The sequence below is a fragment of the Dipodomys spectabilis genome, unplaced genomic scaffold (assembly GCF_019054845.1).
Source record: "Dipodomys spectabilis isolate Male_0828 unplaced genomic scaffold, ASM1905484v1 ptg000095l, whole genome shotgun sequence".
NCBI classification, from domain to species: domain Eukaryota; kingdom Metazoa; phylum Chordata; class Mammalia; order Rodentia; family Heteromyidae; genus Dipodomys; species Dipodomys spectabilis.
Window position 1 is genome coordinate 5,397,265 of NW_024870772.1, and position 17,817 is coordinate 5,415,081.

Below are 17,817 nucleotides of genomic sequence, written 5' to 3' on the forward strand. Positions count from 1 at the left end.
CTAGTTCTTTACTTGGCAATAGTTAACTGGAAATCATCTACTGCAAATTACTTCTATTTTTTTAGGTAGTCAATATTTTTGTTTGTTTGTATTTTTGCATATATCCCTTAGTATTGTAGGTTTTAGTGAGGTTCCTTAGGAGCAGAGTGATTTTTAAACTTTGTTAAAGAAGATTATGCCAATGTTTAATCAAAGGCTATTATTAATTCCCTACTCCTAAGGAATATGGTTTGGAGTTTTGTTCTTGATACACTGTGAATCAAGTTTTACTATTGCACATTTGTTTATTTTTTTCCAATTATGTCTTTTTCATTTTTTAATAATATTTTAATTCTATTGTCAAGGTAATGTATAGAGGGGTTACAGTTACATAAGTAAGATAGTGAGTATATTTCTTGTCGAATTTTTTACCCCCTCCTTCATTTTTCTCCCACTTTTCCTCCCCCCATTTCTCCCAATTTGTACAGATAATTTCCAACATAGTGCCTTTCATTCGTTTCCCCCTTTGTTCTTTGTTTCAACATTTGTTGTTCCCTTCCCTTGTCTAATTCAGATAAGCATCTATACAATATCAAGGAACAAAAATCAAATACAGTGACAACAGGGAATATACCACAGATGGAGGAATATACAATGGAAACAGAAAATTACATAATACGTTAAGAACAACAATAACAACAAAGAAAAACTTCTTGTGTCCATGTCTTGGAGTTCATTTTGTTTGGCATCATCTTATATGGTCATATGTACATAGCTTTTGAGCTTTTCTGCTCATCTGATAAGATTATCCTAGACGTATACTAATTATTGCAATAAGGGAAAGTATGGGACCTGTATTTCTTTGGGTCTGGCTTACTTCACGTAATATGATTTTTTTCCCCCAAAGCCTTCCATTTCCTTACAAATGAGGTGGTGTCATTATTTTTTCCAATGGAAGCATAGAATTCCATTATATAATATATATATATATATATATATATATATGTATATATATCACATACACACATATCACATTTTCTTGATTTAGTGAACTACTGAGGGGAGATTTTGTAACAGCTGGAATCTCTAATTTTTTAGATGACTGCTTCCTTTAGTAGAATCACTAGTTAAACTTGAGCCCAGCCCAGAATTTAGTCACTTCCTCCAGGGAATTCTCCTCAGTTACAATGTTAGCAAGCATTAAATCTCAAGACAGCATAAATATAGCTGAGATTTTTAAGTAACTATTTTTTCCCAATGTATCATAAAGCCTAATACTGGCAGTCCTCTTAAAAATCTGGAAAAAAATAGAAACCTCAGTCAAAATTTGTGATTGTTCTAATGACACACATATAACAAATGATATAGTTCATACAAATAATTTATCATGTATTTTTACTTCTATCTACAAATTCACAATTGACTGCTTCCAAAATAATACTCAAGCAAACATAGGAGTCAGTTACTAATTTAGTTTCTCCTATCAAATATTCTCATTCATTGTAGGATATGAGAAAAAAAAGTTAGGCTTTAGAATGGAAAAAATGTGATTGGGATCTGTAAGTAGCAAACATTGTCACTAATAGCACAAATTACACAAGGGAATTTGTATTAAACACAGATGATAGTAGTAGTTAAAAATACTTAAAACAAAGAAGAATTGTGGGAATTTTGAAAATAATCTTCCCACAAAATATGATCACTTTCTCTTTTAGTGATTTGATCCAATTTCTTTAATTCACTTTTCCTATAAAGCATGTATTCATTTATATTTTTAAAATGTGTATGTATCACTTGAGAACAGAATTTAAATATTTAGTATGTTAAATATTTCAAGCCAAGTAGTAGTCTGCTTAAAACTGGCTTTAGTTTTCTTTTCTGTTGTATATTTTCACTACATTTTCATAGTATGTTCCACTTAAAATACAAACACACAGATGGTAATATAGTGTTAGCAGCCATAAGGTTGAAGTCTGTTTGCATGTGTGGTTGGGAAATAACTATAAAATGAAGTACTTGTAGACACTAAACAAAATCCACTCTCTCGATATTTTATAATATAGCTACATATGGAGCACTTTAATTACCACAATATATGCTTCTAAAATTAGGCTTGTTTACTTCAGTGAAAAATTATCCAGCCTTTGAAGACCAAATTCAAGTTGCCTCCAGTTTTTCAACAAGATGAAAGAAAAAAAAAGTTAACTCTAACCTAAATGGAATGAAAAAAAGAAAACATATTTTAAAAATGAAACAGACACAATTAGTTGTGTGAAATTATATTAAAATCATATATTTATATAACCTATGATGTATCATGTATTGCATAATATATGAATATATTATTTATTATACTATATAATATTGAATATATTGTATATAATATTACATACTCATGTATCATATAATATTATTATGTTCACATGTATTTATGTAATATAATATTCATATCTTATATGGATATATTCATATTTTACATAAAATGGAAGTAGCTACTTTTAGATAAGTTCATTGTTTTTCTTTTACCTGATTAAATAAACATTGAAAGAACACTAATGACTTGTTCATTTCAAATTTAATATTGTTACACCAAACAAGTAAAAAAATTCCAATCAAGCAGGTATTTTTAATTCCAAAAGTAAACACATTTCAAATTTCTGATTTGTTGCAAAATTATTTACATAAAAGAGAAAAAAATAGTTCTACTATATACAAGGAACGATTATTTCCAGGAAAATATATCAGTATAAAAATCTGTCCTCAAAATTTAAGTATTAGTAAATGAGATATATGGAGATAATCATAACAGGGAATTTTAACACATTGAATTGTCAGTGTAAGTATAACACTGAAACAAAGAAAAAGAGCTAAATTTATTATGTTTGCCATAAATATTACTGCATTAGCTTACATTTGTAAATCTTCTTGTTTGGTATAATATAAAATTTTTATCTTTGGCTTTATAAAACTGATTTCAAAGCTGATCTGTTTATATATGTTTATATATTTGTTGAAATATTTTATTGTGATTTTAATTTCTTTGATTATGTCAATTATGTGTTTAGTTTAAAAGGTGATTTGTATCTTAGAAATAAGAGATTATTTACATTCCTTAACTAACCTTTCCTTGATTATCTACTTCAACTCAAATTTTGGTTACACATTGCATCTTTTTGTTCTGTCTTGGTTTCAATAACAGAAGGTACATCAGTATTTTAAAAAATCAGGTATATTCATAGCAAAAATATATAGAAATTATATTACATTGAGTGAGTAATTGTAAGTGACCATTCTGCATACTCAAGTGCATACTTTATTGTTATGTTTCAACTTGTATTTTGTGGATTATATTCATCTCTGGGAATTTGAAAAAATGTATATTAAAACTATTAATTGGTATTTTTCCCTAAAGATTTTTTTCTCTTTAACTCAGTAATTGACTATGAGGAACATCTTGTAATTTGAATGATATATTGATAGTGAATTACTATTCAGTGATAAATGTTAATTAGTGACAAAACTCAAAATCAAAAGCTAACAATTGTTTTTGTTGAATTCACCTTATTTTTAACCTCTCAGAAGCAGAGATAGTATATCATTTCATCTCCTACTGGCATCATTATTAAATATGTTGGAACAGTTGAAGACCACCTAAAGCAGCAATTGTAAGACATAAATAGGTGAAGTCAAGAGTCTATTATTTCAGTGAACTAGAATAGTAAGCAATTTCCTCAGTAGCTCTAGAAATTCTGCCAGTAGGTATTTATTGTTTTGGTAAATCACTGCCCACTGCCCTTCATACCTCCAGAATATAACATATAAGACTCGAATTTAGTTGATTTCTACTTAGAAGGAATTTATTTGTAATGGTATTTATTTGGGTTTAAAACAAACAAATAAAAACAACAATCCATGAGTACATAGAATGTCTTACTGTATAAGAAAAAAGAAAAACTAGTAGCAAGAAATAAAAGCCAATCCATCATTTTCCAAAATTTTGGAAAGCTAATTCCCTCATATGCTTTCTGATATGATTCCATTTTTTTCATCTTGTTACTGTAAAGCCAACATAACTTCTTTTGAAAATGTGGCCCTAAGGTCAGAAAGCATCCTGTTCAAAAGAATTGGGCCAGAGAACACTTCCCAATTTCTACTTGAACATCTAAACCATGCCCCAAATGGATTAAAATGCTTGATGAATTAATAAAGCTATTTAAACTATATTGTTCCAAGCAATTTCATACAAACATAACTATCCCATATGTATGTAAGTTACCTTTTTAAAGGATTCTGTATCATTATTTTTTATTGTCACAAACATCTTCATTATTAGTGAATTCTGCATGCAGTTCCAGTTGCGCTTGCATTGATGTGTCAGCCTTTGGTCTGATTCACAGAGGCAGCCAGCTTCTCTGACAATGACCATAACCTTTATAACACCCCCAGCCAATTGTGCAGGAACTTATCTCATCCCAATTTCTGCACTGCGCAACTTATTCCCTAAAGTGTGAGATTTGATTACCTTTTCTCAGCATGCATTTAGACAAATGTTATTATTGGACATAAAATTATCCAGCCCAGTGACCTCTGGTGACAGTGAATTTCACAAGGTGACTGCCTGCTGAGTGAAGCATCTTCTTTTATTTGTTCTAAATATTTTATATTATGAAGCTGGGAAAAAGTAGGAGGGGTAACTTCAGATGTTTAAAGAGACTGACACTGGCAGGGTCTGAGCATGACTATGGAATGAGTATTGTTTATTTTTGCCTGTACTGTATATTGTTGTCAAATGACTATATAAAGTTACAGAACACCTACATACATTCGAATTTCAGATCATAGTGGTTTTAGTATCACTGTGCTGGGTGTAGTGCTTGGGTAATTTTTGGAGTATAAACTTAAATCTGTTCTTAACTGAAAATCAAATTTATTTCGAATCCTTACATTATATCCGTTGATTTGTTTGTCAGGCTTAAATGTGTGCTTCTCCAAAACATCTATATAATGACAGGTTATCTTTATCTAAATCATCAATGGAACTAACTCTTTAAAATGGTATTTCAGATGAAATTTCCTTTTAATCACTCAGTCTTAGCAAAAATGAAATGTTTGCTAGAAATAACTGAAGATCAAAAACAATATAGTTGTTATAAAAGTAAACAAATGACCAAAACAAGGCCAATGAGATAGTACTTTCTGTACATTCTTTGTGGGGGGGGGAGAGGAGGGTCATGGAGCTTGAACTCTGGGCTTGGGCGCTGTCCCTCAGCTCTTCAGCTCAAGTGCTCTACCACTTGATCTACAACACCACTTCCGGTTTTCTAGTGGTTTACTAGAGATAAGAGTCTCATGGACTTTCCTGCTCAAGCTGGTTTTGAACCATGATCCTCAAATCTCAGCTTCCTGAGTAGCTAGGATTACTGGCATGAGCCACAGACACTCGGCTGTACATTCTTTAAGACACAGAAATTGTAGCTCTGAATAAAAATGTCAATTTCTTTTGTAAAATATAACTTTATTACAAAGGTGATGTACAGAGGGATTACACTTACATGTCTAAGGTAATAAGTGCATTTCTTGTCAATGCATGACACCATTTTCATGCATGGATGTGTATGTAAAATTCACAATGACCTCTGAACTGTGCTGTGTTGCATCCCTGAATATCTGTCTCTGTCTCTGTCTCTCTCTGTCTATCTAACTGCTGGCAGTATATAATTGTCCAAATAGGAAATATTCAGGGCAGTGGAAAGGTCATAGTAACACCTGCCCAGATGTTAGCACATTGTGATTCTCTGTGCTGAAAACTTGGCTGGAATAGATTATCTATAGAGAAATGTTCATGTTCTCTCTTTCTCTTGACTTTCTGTTTGTCCTTCTCTTCTTTCTTTATTTTTCCATCTTTCTCTGCTTCTTTGTCTCTTTAAGTAAATTTTTACCAAAAAGGACTGAGCAAGTTCATTACATATATATATATTTGAATACTTAAGTAAAAATGAACCAAATTGTCATGCTATGATAAAAAGAGATTTTTTTTGAATTCTACTAACATTTGGTGTGGATCCATTTTCATTCGTGCCTATATGGGAGAGAATATATTTCAATGACTGAACATGGACCTTTTGAAACATGGCTAGAAATGTCTCCATGTGCTGGTAGCAATGGTAAATGTTACCGCAGGTGTGAAGTGAGATAATTACTAAGGAGGCTTGGGACCTGGCTGTGCACATACGCTCAAAATTCTCCAGAGAAATCTAGACATTTGTTTGTAATTTCCCTGTGAGATTTATTCTTCATCATCACTTATCTGTAATTGGATATATTTAAAATTACACTGAGTAGAGGATGTAGAGTTCTTTATAAACACAAATATCTTTTTATTTCTTGCTATTATTTCTAATGTATTTATAATGTACCATGTGATTTTTTTTATTCCTTTGTATGTTCCTCCCCCACAGTATAACCCCTATTTTCACTGCATTTGATGTCAGTGCCCTGCATCTTGTATATACATTTCTCTAATTCAGGGAGGGGAAGAGAAAAAACAAAATGCTTAAATAAGGATACGGGTTGACCCATTGTAACAATGAGATGTACAAAAACACTATGTAAAAAATGAACTTTACATCGTCGGAGGGGGTCAGGAGGTGGCTAGTTGTGGAGGTGAGAGAGAAGGGATGGTAAGGGGAAAACAAAGGAGGAGGCAACAATGCTCAATAGGAAATATACTCATTACCTTGCTCACATAACTGGAACTACTCCATACAGCACTTTTTACATTAAAAACATTACAAAATAAATCAAATATAAATCATATATATTGTAACTTCAAATCTAGATTTAGACTGAAAGGAAAGCACAGATGAGTCTTTGGACACATCATTCCTGCCTTATTATTCTATTTATTACTTTACATGTTAACGTGCTATACCACTGGACATATATTCAAATTACTGTAAGTCAATATAAAGTTGAAATTACTGAGCAGCAATATTTATGCACCACTACATACAAAGCCAAAACAGAAAATCTATCTTGTTGTCTGTCAAGGGATGATTAAGAATTATATATGTATAAATATACATAAAGGCATATGATAGATATAAAATGTATATATATCCATTTATATATGTATATATACACATAATGTATAGCTGTATAGATGTATTAGACATATTAGATATATATTTATATATATGTATCATTTATATTATCCATTTATATATATGTGTATATGTGTGTATTATATATGTATATAAGGGGTTATTATTCAACCATGATTAAGAATGAAATTATGTAATTTTCAGTTAAGTTGATGAAACTAAAGATTATGATGTTAAGCAAAATAGTCCAGACTAAGGAAAACAAGTGTCAAATGTTCTCTATTGTATGTAGTACTTAGCACTTAAAAATGTAGAGCAAAAATGCCAGGCACTGGTATCTCACACTGTAATCCTAGCTACTCAAGAATCTGAAACTTGAAGATCACGGTTTAAAGCTATCCTTAGCTAGAAAGTCTGTTAGACTCAGATTCAATTAACCATGCAGAAGTAGAGCTGTGGCTAATGTTGAGCAAAGAAAGCCCAGGAACAGCATCCAGCCCAGGCTCTGAGTTCAAGCCTCAGGACAGGCACACATACATAAATAGTCAGGATTAGAAAACAAGTTCTACTTGTGGGTTGGCATCAGTAAAGAAGGTGGCAAAAGAAGGATATTTGTGGGGGACGGTGTGAATATGTTAGAAGTATTTTATATATGTGCATTGAAATGTGACAATGACACTTGTTCATGTTGTTCAAAAAAGGATTGGCTAAAAGGTGGGTTTGATTGGGGAACATTGTACACATATAAGGAAACCTAAATGGTCTCCTGTGTACAAGTAATATATACTAATATTTTTATAAAGGATTTCACAGAAATATTGGAAACAACTTCTGAGAAATCACCCAGAATTCTGAACAACACACATTATATTACAAATTATTTATAAGTCGACATAGCGTTGGAGACATAATCTAAACAGATTGTCTACTGAAATGTTAATATATTTTGAGGCTACTAGTAAATTTTATTTAGTCTTTGTTCTCTATTAATTAATTTGCCTCCCGAATATACAAATTAACTTTTTCTGTGGTGTGTTCACATAAAGAGTTACTGGTAAAGTAATAAATTTCCACCAATAGGGTGATTGCATTTTTATTAGGTTAGTGCTCTAGGGCATAAAGGAAGCAATTTTGAGGTTTTACAGAATCAAGTTCAAAACTGTGTGATAATAAAATTCAACAGGAAGTTCCATATGATTGATGCCAACATAGATTTTTAAAGTATCATTTTCTCAAAATGAAATTAATTGATTTAGCTTAGCAAAATAGTATTTGCATACTTGGGTGTTTATTTACAGTATGCCCTATGCATTGTCATTTGGCAGTGTGGTCTGGGACACTAGACAAGGGCATGCCACATTTAGTATCTACTTTAATTCTTACATTTTGAGGTCAGTAAATAAATAACATCAAAACTTGTGTTTATACTTCATGCACATTGATATTGATATCATATAACATTAAGTTTGCTAGTTTTATGACTCAAACTAGTTCTCTTGAAATAATAGCATCATTAAAAAGTTAATTATCCAAAGCATTTTGCTGAATGTTTTTTCCTTCAGTTATGTTGTTTTCCTACAACAAAGTTGGTACTTGTTTAAAAACAATTACATAATAAAAGTTCAATAACTTTTGTGGCTAGAAATCTTTATGTCATTCATATTAGTTAAAGGCCTTGAAAAACTTGTTTATGTGATTTATACCATTGATATTTAACTTAAGAAATTAAAGCATCAAAATATGATTTATTATTTAAAATAAAATGTAAAAAGATATTAATCTACATAATGATTTTAACAGAAAATGGTATTTTCCAAAGGTATTGGTAATGAAGGTAATACTCTTTGACAAATTCTTTCAACGTTTGACTTACTAGAAAATGGTAGGATTTATATATCCTCTGTATTCAACTTATTTGGATTTATTTTTACAGTTCTCACAGTGAAACAAATTTGGAGATTAAAGACTATATAATTGACTTTTCACTGACAAATAACTGTATATGTTGATTTATTAAACATTATTTAATTGTGGTATATGACTGAAATCTGTGGGTCTGTTTTGCTTGGATGAATTTTGTTAAAAAAATCTTCCACTTTTAAGGATATTGTTTCATAAATAATATGCATATCTAATTGTGGAAACGTTTTATGACATAATGTGAAACATATTTTAGCAATTATATTAGTAATCTTATTCAAAATCAGTTAATGATAGTGTCTCTTTATACACTTAAAGACTTTATAGATTTACAGAAGAAATAGAGAAATGTACGCAAATGTTTGTGTTACTTAAAATACTTTGAAAAGTTTTATTTTTTTCAAAAGTTAGCGTCTACTTATATTCCTGCTGAGTTTAGGCTACATTTGGCGCTAATTATTAAGCATAGAGTAAGAAGAAGTGATGATAAAGATTCTTGGAAAGTAGATAGCAAAGGCCTCGTTCCCTCTTTCTTGCATAGCCTCTCTTCCTAGGGCGGTCACACTAGGCAAGCTAGCTATCATGACAAGACTACACTGAATCAACTGGATGAGGATATCCAGACAACATCTCTCTTTCCTTCTACCAGGAACTGCATGAATACAATAACTTATAAAATCTGTAGTCTGTCAAGCTTTCACAGCATTGAGAATTATTTTGGGTGTTTCACAGTTTAGAACAATTATTTTTATTTTTATTGTTTTGCCTTATCCTTTTCCTTCAGCCAATGTTTATTGGCATGAATATATTTACATGTTTCTATAGATATATTTTTCATTCAAAAATGTGAAGCACAATGTAACCATGGTTAGTGTTTCTGTTTAAACTACTAAAAATGTATTTTTTCTTTGTACATTTTAAAAACTGTATGATAATTTCCATATTATACAGAAGTATGTAAGAGGAATATATCTCACTTTCTAAGATTCTGTAACTATTGACCTGACCTGTGGTCAGTTGGCCAACTATCATTGATGGGCTGCACTTATTGTCAGTAGAACAATTAATCATGAATATATGAGCATACCGAGATTGTGCAGATGTTGGCACTTTTTTCATGATCAAAATACTTGCTAATGCCCTCACCATAGAGAGTGGTACTTAATAAAATTCTGTAATTATTTGTTTTTCAAAATTGCCTTTACTTACCCTTTGATTTAACTAATACTAAATAAATTTAAGCCTTTCAAATGTATTGATGAGAATTTTTTTCTTTTTATGATTCTTTCATCTCAATCACTATCTGGAAACAGTTTTATTTAATTGGTGGTTGTAAAGTTTTCTTCCAAAAAAAAAGAGAACATGAACTTTCTTAGTGTCTTTAACTTTCTTTGCAGATTATCAGTTTTTGTCAAAACACATGGCATTCTCCCCTGAGCAGACTTGCCCTTTTGTAAAGTGGTGGCTAGTACTGTATAGTAGCAGAGTGGGAAAACTGATTAATTGCTTTTAGAATAGCAAATGAAGCCTTTTAATTTAATGAATATTTCAGCAGAATCAATTCACTTTGTCTCTCAAAAGGGAAAATCCCATAGAGAGAATTTCTTTGGGGTGACCTAGAGAGTAAATTGGAACCTCAGTGAGGTTGCCATACAAGCCCTTGTTTTTGTTTTTGTTTTTCCAAATAGATAATCTGTAAACCTCTAATATTGCCTAAGAAATCCTAAAATGCATTAAGTTTCAGGAGTTTCGATTTCAAATTATTCTTGAACTTTGTGAATTGTGAGGCCAGGGCATGGGTGCTGTCTAGCCTAGATCGTTAGTATTAAGGATACAGCTGGAATGTTATTGCTGAAACTGTGAAAGAGTATAATAGATCAGTTGATAGACGAAGAACATAAGTATGTGTGGTAAAAAGAATTAACTGTCTTAAATCTTTTATTTTATTTTATTTTTGTGAACATACTGTACAGAGGGGTTACAATTACATGGGCAAGATAATGCGTACATTTCTTATCAAGCCTTGCAGCCTCCTCCTTTGTTTACCCTTCACATCCCTTCCCAGCCTCCGTCCCCACCCCCCCATCCAATCCTCACCCCCCACCGCACCAACGTTGTAAAGCTCGTTTTCGACATGACAACTTGTACTTCTCATTGTTGCAACAGATCCACCTGTATCCTTAAACGACTTGTTTTCTTAAATCTTATGAGCATGAAACGATAAAAATCATTTATACGACAGCCATTTAGAACTTGAACTAGCTTGGTCTTATAAGCCAAACATTAAGGAATTATTGTCTCTATTAGTATAAATGTATCGATACTATATATATCTATGTGTGTGTATGTATAATTTAAAATTTTTGACTGGTTTGTTCTTTTTTTCTACTAATCTGAAAATGTAGTAACCACACTGATTATTAAGTTGATTTATGAAACTTCTTTTTCTCTGATAGAAAACAGCATGGTGGTAACAGATATTAATTATTTGAATAAGCTATTATGCTTTTGCAAATGCATAAATATGCATTTGAGGAAATGTCTAAGGCATTAAAACAATCTCAGAGGTGAGGTTAGGATTTATTTTTTAAAAAAAGCATCTGCATGGTTTGATAATCTTGGCAATTTAATTTTGCTGACTTTTATAGGAACTTCAGACACTTGTCTCATGGTGGCTCCCAAAAATGAGACTGAAGGAGAGAAAAGGAGAACAATTTAGGAATTGTTAGATAATGGCTGTGAACATTCTACCACTTCAAAATAAATCTCTTATACCCACAGCACGCAAAACTAGATTGCAATTTTCATTTGCATATACTTATTTTAATATTTGCTTATCATTATTTTTCTCCTTGGGCTGTCTGGCTTGAAATTAACTGATACTTGTCTTTTTTCAACACATAAAGTGCTCTAAATATATTCATTAAATTCATATCAGTAGAGATTTATGAATTATAGGGACATACTTAAAAAGACTAGCCAACAGGACATTAAATTGAGTGATAAAACCCTGCAGAAAAAGTAGTTAAATAAAAATCTTCTGAAGTCATGTTTTCTAGCATCTCAAACTGCAATAATGCAAACACAAGAAAAGCAGAGCTAGGAATGTCTAGTAATCTATTTGAGTCTTTGTAAATTAGGATAAGCAAAATTGACATCTCAAAAGATATTATTCTCAATGTTCATGTATTAAAGAATAGAAATGCATACAAGTAGTTGTTTGAGGATAAGGTTAAGGCAGTTTTTTTAAAATCCAGATCTTTATTTAGATGTTATTTTAAAATAAATCAGATATAGCACATAAATAAATGAAAATAGATTGCCATGAGTACAAGATTATCAGTTGTACCAAAATTTCGTGCTTGGTCTCCCTCTATCTTAGTTACTTTTCCTCTCCATGAATCTTTGGAATGTTTTTCTGAATGTCATTTGAAAATACTTAAAGAAATTAAAAAAAAAAAAGAACCTCAGGGAAAGTAGGGAGGGAAGGGATAGTAGGGGGAAAACAATGGAGGGTGTAACAATGCTCAATAGGAAGTGTACTCATTACCTTACTCATGTAACTGTAACCCTCTGTATAGTATCTTTACAATAAAAAATTAAAAAAAAAGAAAAACTTAAAGACATATGGTGAATGGAGAAAGCAATTAAATATTCTGTTAACATAATATCCCAAATCCATTTTATTTTCATGTGACAATATAATGGCATTAGAAACTTTTTATTCTCCACTGACTTGTTCTATATCCTCTCAAAATTTCCCAATTCTCTTTCAAGACTCTTTCAAACACTTCTTTTGCAAGAGTCATCATTATCCATGTACTGTTTTAAGTTGGACAACTCATATTTTCCCTTTTGAAGGTAATTTGAACAGCTTGGAATGAGAGATTTATAGAGGACATAAATACATGAATATACTGAAGAAGACTAATGCACCACGTTTATGTAGTCTGAAGTTTATAGCTGCTCTCATTAAGCAGCTGGCCGGAAGTAAGCTGAAAGAATTTTTGTGACTGCAATAAAAAAATTGGTTCAACCCTTTAGGGTCCATTTCAATACTGGTTAGGAAGCACTATTACATGTTTTTGCTATTTAATAATGGACAAAAATTATTTAAATTGAACAGTGGATGTGTTTATGCCTCTGTGTGTGTGTATGTGTGTGTATGTGTGTGTGTGTGTGTGTGTGTGTGTTCCACTACTATTGCATGAATTCAGGACCTTCTACTCTTGCTTGGCTTTTTCTACTCACAGTCAACACTCTAGTTGTGAGTCATACTTACAGTCCAGCATTTTTTCGGTTAATTAGAGATAGAGTCTTTAGGACTTTTCTGTCTAGATTGGCTTCTAAATATGATACTCAGATCTCAGTCTCCCAAATTACTAGGATTATAGGGACCAATTTTCATTAAAATTATTTCTATTATATTTTTATTTATCGGATAGCATATTTGTTTGCTAGTATGACCATAACAAAATGGCACAGCTCAAATGTTTCAACAGAAAATTATTTTCCCTAGCTTCTGGAGGGTGGTATTTAAAGGTATCAGGAAGGAACTGTTCTATACCTCTAACCTAAGTTTGTGGACAATTCCTCCCCTCCCCCCAGCTTATCTTTCTTCACCCACTGTGTTTCTTTTGTATGTAACTCAGTGCAAATTCCCCTTTCTTAACAGATAATGAATGGCCCACCTTAGTACTTCATTTTAGCTAAATTAGCTCTGTGAAGACCCCAATAAAAGCCAGATGGCTAGTGGTTCATACCTGTAATCTTAGCTGCTCTAGACTAGAAAATGGGAGGATTGAGATTTGAGGCTAAAAAGGGAAAAGGTTTGAAAGATCCCATCTCATCAAATAACTTGCTGTAATGAAACACTTGTCTCTTCTACTTGGAAGACTGAGATCCAAAAATTATAGTTCAAGAAACTATATCTCCACCACACACACGTCTTTGCAATCATAGAAGGAATCAAAACTGGAGGATTCATGTCCAGATTGGCTCTGGGCAAAAGCAAGACTTAATCTGCAGAACAATTGGAATGAAAAAGAAGTGGTAACATTGTTGAGGCCATACAGTGTTTGTCCAGGGATGTGAAGCACAGAGTTGAAACTCTCCTCCAGTCAAAAATAAATTTAAAAAACATAAAAAATATTAAAAAATAAAACAGGTCCTTCACTGTCTGAGGCACTGAGTAAGTAAAGGCTTCAACATATGAGTTTTCAGTGTGAAACAATACAGCCAGCAACAGACAGTGAATTACAAATCACTCTGCATGCTTACTTTTACGGAGGATAACTTATGTAGTATAAACTACCTTAATTATGAATGGTTAGTTTAACAATGTTTGAACAACGAATATATCCCTAAAATATTCAACTGTGTCAAAATACAAAATATTCCATCATCTTAAAATCTTACCTCATAATACATTATTCTACATCTCCAGAATCCAACCTGCGCTTCCATCAGGTACTGATTTGTTTTACTTGGAATACTGTGTTGGGATTCATCCTTGTTTCTGTGCTCAAGAGAAAAATCTGCCTTCACCCAGTGGATTATCCTCCCATATCATATTCTTTAATGGCTGTTGGGAGGTTGATGCAATTGTTCTTTTATCTGCTCTTGATTCTGTGGCTTTATGTCTCTATCATTCTTTGATTGGTAAAGCCAAATGTGTGCCAGTTGCAGCAACATTTTAAAACAAATGTCTTTAGATTTTTTTTTAATTCTGAAAATATTGTACAGATTTTATTGATATTTACGACTAATTAGCTGAGTTCCATTGTATATTTTCTTTCCTTATATTTTCCTCTTTGCTCATTATCTTTTAGATCCTATGGTGGAAGTATAGATTTTTTAGTTTAAGTTTGCTTTTAAAAAAATGTAACTACTAATTATACCTTCAATGTTACTTCATCTTCTCATAAAAAAAACTCTTAAGTTCTGAGGACTTATTATTCAAGATTTTATATATCTTCTCTGTGATTTTTAGAGTTTAGTATATTATATATTGGTTGTGGGGCTTGAACTCTGGGCTTGAGCCCTGTCCCTTGGTTCTTCAGCTCAAGGCTAGCACTCTACCACTTGAGCCACAGTGCCACTTCCGGTTTTCTGAGTGGTTTATTGGAGATAAGAGTTGCCTGGACTTTCCTGCCGGGGCTGGCTTTGAACCGAGATCCTCAGATCTCAGCCTCCTGAGTAGCTAGGGATTACAGACATGAGCAACCAGTGCCCGGTTGGTTCATAATTTTTAATGTCATAATAATTCACAAATATTTAGGATTTTCTAAGTTAGTATTTTTTTCTCATAAGGGAAAATATACCATATGATTTATATTATCTCTGATACAATACTTACTATGATCGAGAAAATATTTGTGGACATTTTAAAATAATTTATTACAAAGGTTTTTTGGAATTTTACTATGAGAGATAAAGATATAATTTGGCTTTTATTTTACTAATAAGACTCTTTCATCTATTAAATAACCCTGTAACTTTCACCACCAAACCATTTGAAAACTAAGGGATACGGATGTGATGAGAACATGAACATAACATATAGTCTACATAATAGTCTCCTAGAACATTCAAATATTTCTTTTTTTTTATTTTTTTTATTTTAATTTAATTTTATTTGTGAACATACTGTACAGAGGAGTTACAGTTACATGGGCAGGATAATGTGTACATTTCTTACCAAGCATTGCAGCCTCCTCCTTTGTTTACCCTTCACATCCCTTCCCAGCCTCCCCCCTCCCCCCCTAATCCCAATCCTTCTCCTTGCCCCCTTCCCCCCCTTCCCCCCCTTCCCCCCCCCCCCCCACCAACGTTGTAAAGTTCGTTTTGGACATGACAACTTGTACTTCTCATTGTTGCAACAGGTCCACCTGTATCCTTAAACAACTGGTTTTTCCCCATCTCCTCCACAAGTTATACTGACATCAAATATAGTGAAAGCAAGGGTTATACTGTGGGGGAGGGACATACAAAGCAACAAAGAGATAATCTTATAAATGTGTTAGAAACACATGCATGAAAGAAAAAAACATTAAAATACACATCTAAGGGTTCATTTTCCTGACATCACATTATCTGACCTTTTCCGCTTGACTCATACATATACTAGATATTACAAATAAGGGAAACCATGGGACCTACGTTTCTTTGGGCCTGGCTTACTTCACTTAATATAATTTTTTCCAAGCCTTTCCATTTCCTAACAAATGGGGCAATGTCATTCTTTCTGATGGAGGCATAGAATTCCATTGTGTATATATACCACATTTTCTTGATCCATTCATCTACTGAGGGGCATCTGGGTTGGTTCCATATCTTAGCTATGGTAAATAATGCTGCAATAAACATAGTTGTGCTGGTAGCTTTAGTGTGGTCTTGTTTGTAAACATTAGGGTAAATGCCCAAAAGTGGGATTGCTGGGTCATAGGGGAGCTCTATGTGGAGTCTTTTGAGGAACCTCCATACTGCTTTCCAAAGTGGTTGAACAAGTTTACATTCCCACCAACAATGAAGTAAGGTTCCTTTCTGTCCACATCCCCTCCAGCATCTGTTGTTGTTAGAGTTCTTGATTTTTGCCGTTCTAACTGGAGTGAGGTGATATCTCAATGTTGTTTTGATTTGCATTTCTTTTATGGCTAGGGATGTTGAACATTTCTTCATGTGTCTATTGGCCATCCTTCTTTCTTCTTCAGAGAAGTTTCTCTTTAAGTCTTTCGCCCACTTATTTATTGGGAAGTTGTTTCTTTGAGGATTTGTTGTTGGGGGGGTTAATTTTTTGAGTTCCAAGTATATTTTAGATATGAGACCCTTGTCCGTTGTATGGCTAGTAAAGATCTTCTCCCAATCCGTGGGCTTTCTATTGATCTTGCTAGCTATGTCATTTGCCCTGCAGAAGCTCTGCAACTTTATGCAATCCCATTTGTCCAACCTTTCTTTGATTTGTTGTGTTTCCGGGTCTCTGTGCAGAAAATTTCGGCCTGAGCCAAGGAGACCCAGGGTTTCTCCTATTCCATCCTGTAATGTTTTCAGAGTGTCTGCTTTGAGTTCAAGGTCTTTGATCCATTTGGAGTTGATTCTGGTGCAGGGTGATATATAAGGATCTAGCTTAAGTTTTCTACATGTAGTTAACCAATTTTGCCAGCACCATTTACTGAAGAGGTTGTCTTTCTTCCATTCTATTGTTTTAGCTCCCTTATCGAAGATTAGATGGCTATAGGTCTGTGGGTTCATTTCTGGGTTTTCAAAAAAATATGGAACGCTTCACGAATTTGCGTGTCATCCTTGCGCAGGGGCCATGCTAATCTTCTCTGTATCGTTCCAATTTTAGTATATGTGCTGCCGAAGCGAGCACTCAAATATTTCTAACATAACTTCCTATGACAATTAAAATTACTAAATGCCATTGTGTAAATTCACTGCTGAATTGAATCTTTCCTCCTCCATCATCATTTCCCTCCCACCTCCACTACTACATCCCCTGTGCCTTGACTCCCCCCACCCCAAAGTTCACAGTGTCTTGTATATCTTATTGTTACAATGTTACAATAGGTCAAAGGTCAACCTCTACCCCTATTTAAGCATTTTGTTTTTTCCTTCCCCTCATATATACAAAATGCAGGGCAGCCTGCACAAATTATACTGACATCAAATACAGTGAAAACAGGAGTTATACCATGGGGAGGAACATACAAAGAAACAAAAAAAAAAAATCACATGGTACATTAAGCCAGGCCCAAAAAACATAGGTCTCATGGTTTCCTTTATTTTCAATAATTAGTACATGTGTAGGACAAGT

The 17,817-nt window shown here is 32.9% G+C and overlaps 1 non-coding gene across 1 annotated transcript; it reads right to left on the bottom strand.

The window, feature by feature from the left end:
* Positions 1 to 17,266: 17,266 nt before the first annotated feature.
* On the bottom strand, positions 17,267 to 17,373 carry LOC122112926. The gene has a single exon (XR_006148304.1). It is a non-coding gene; the product is annotated as a U6 spliceosomal RNA (small nuclear RNA).
* Between the last annotated feature and the right edge of the window lie 444 nt (positions 17,374 to 17,817).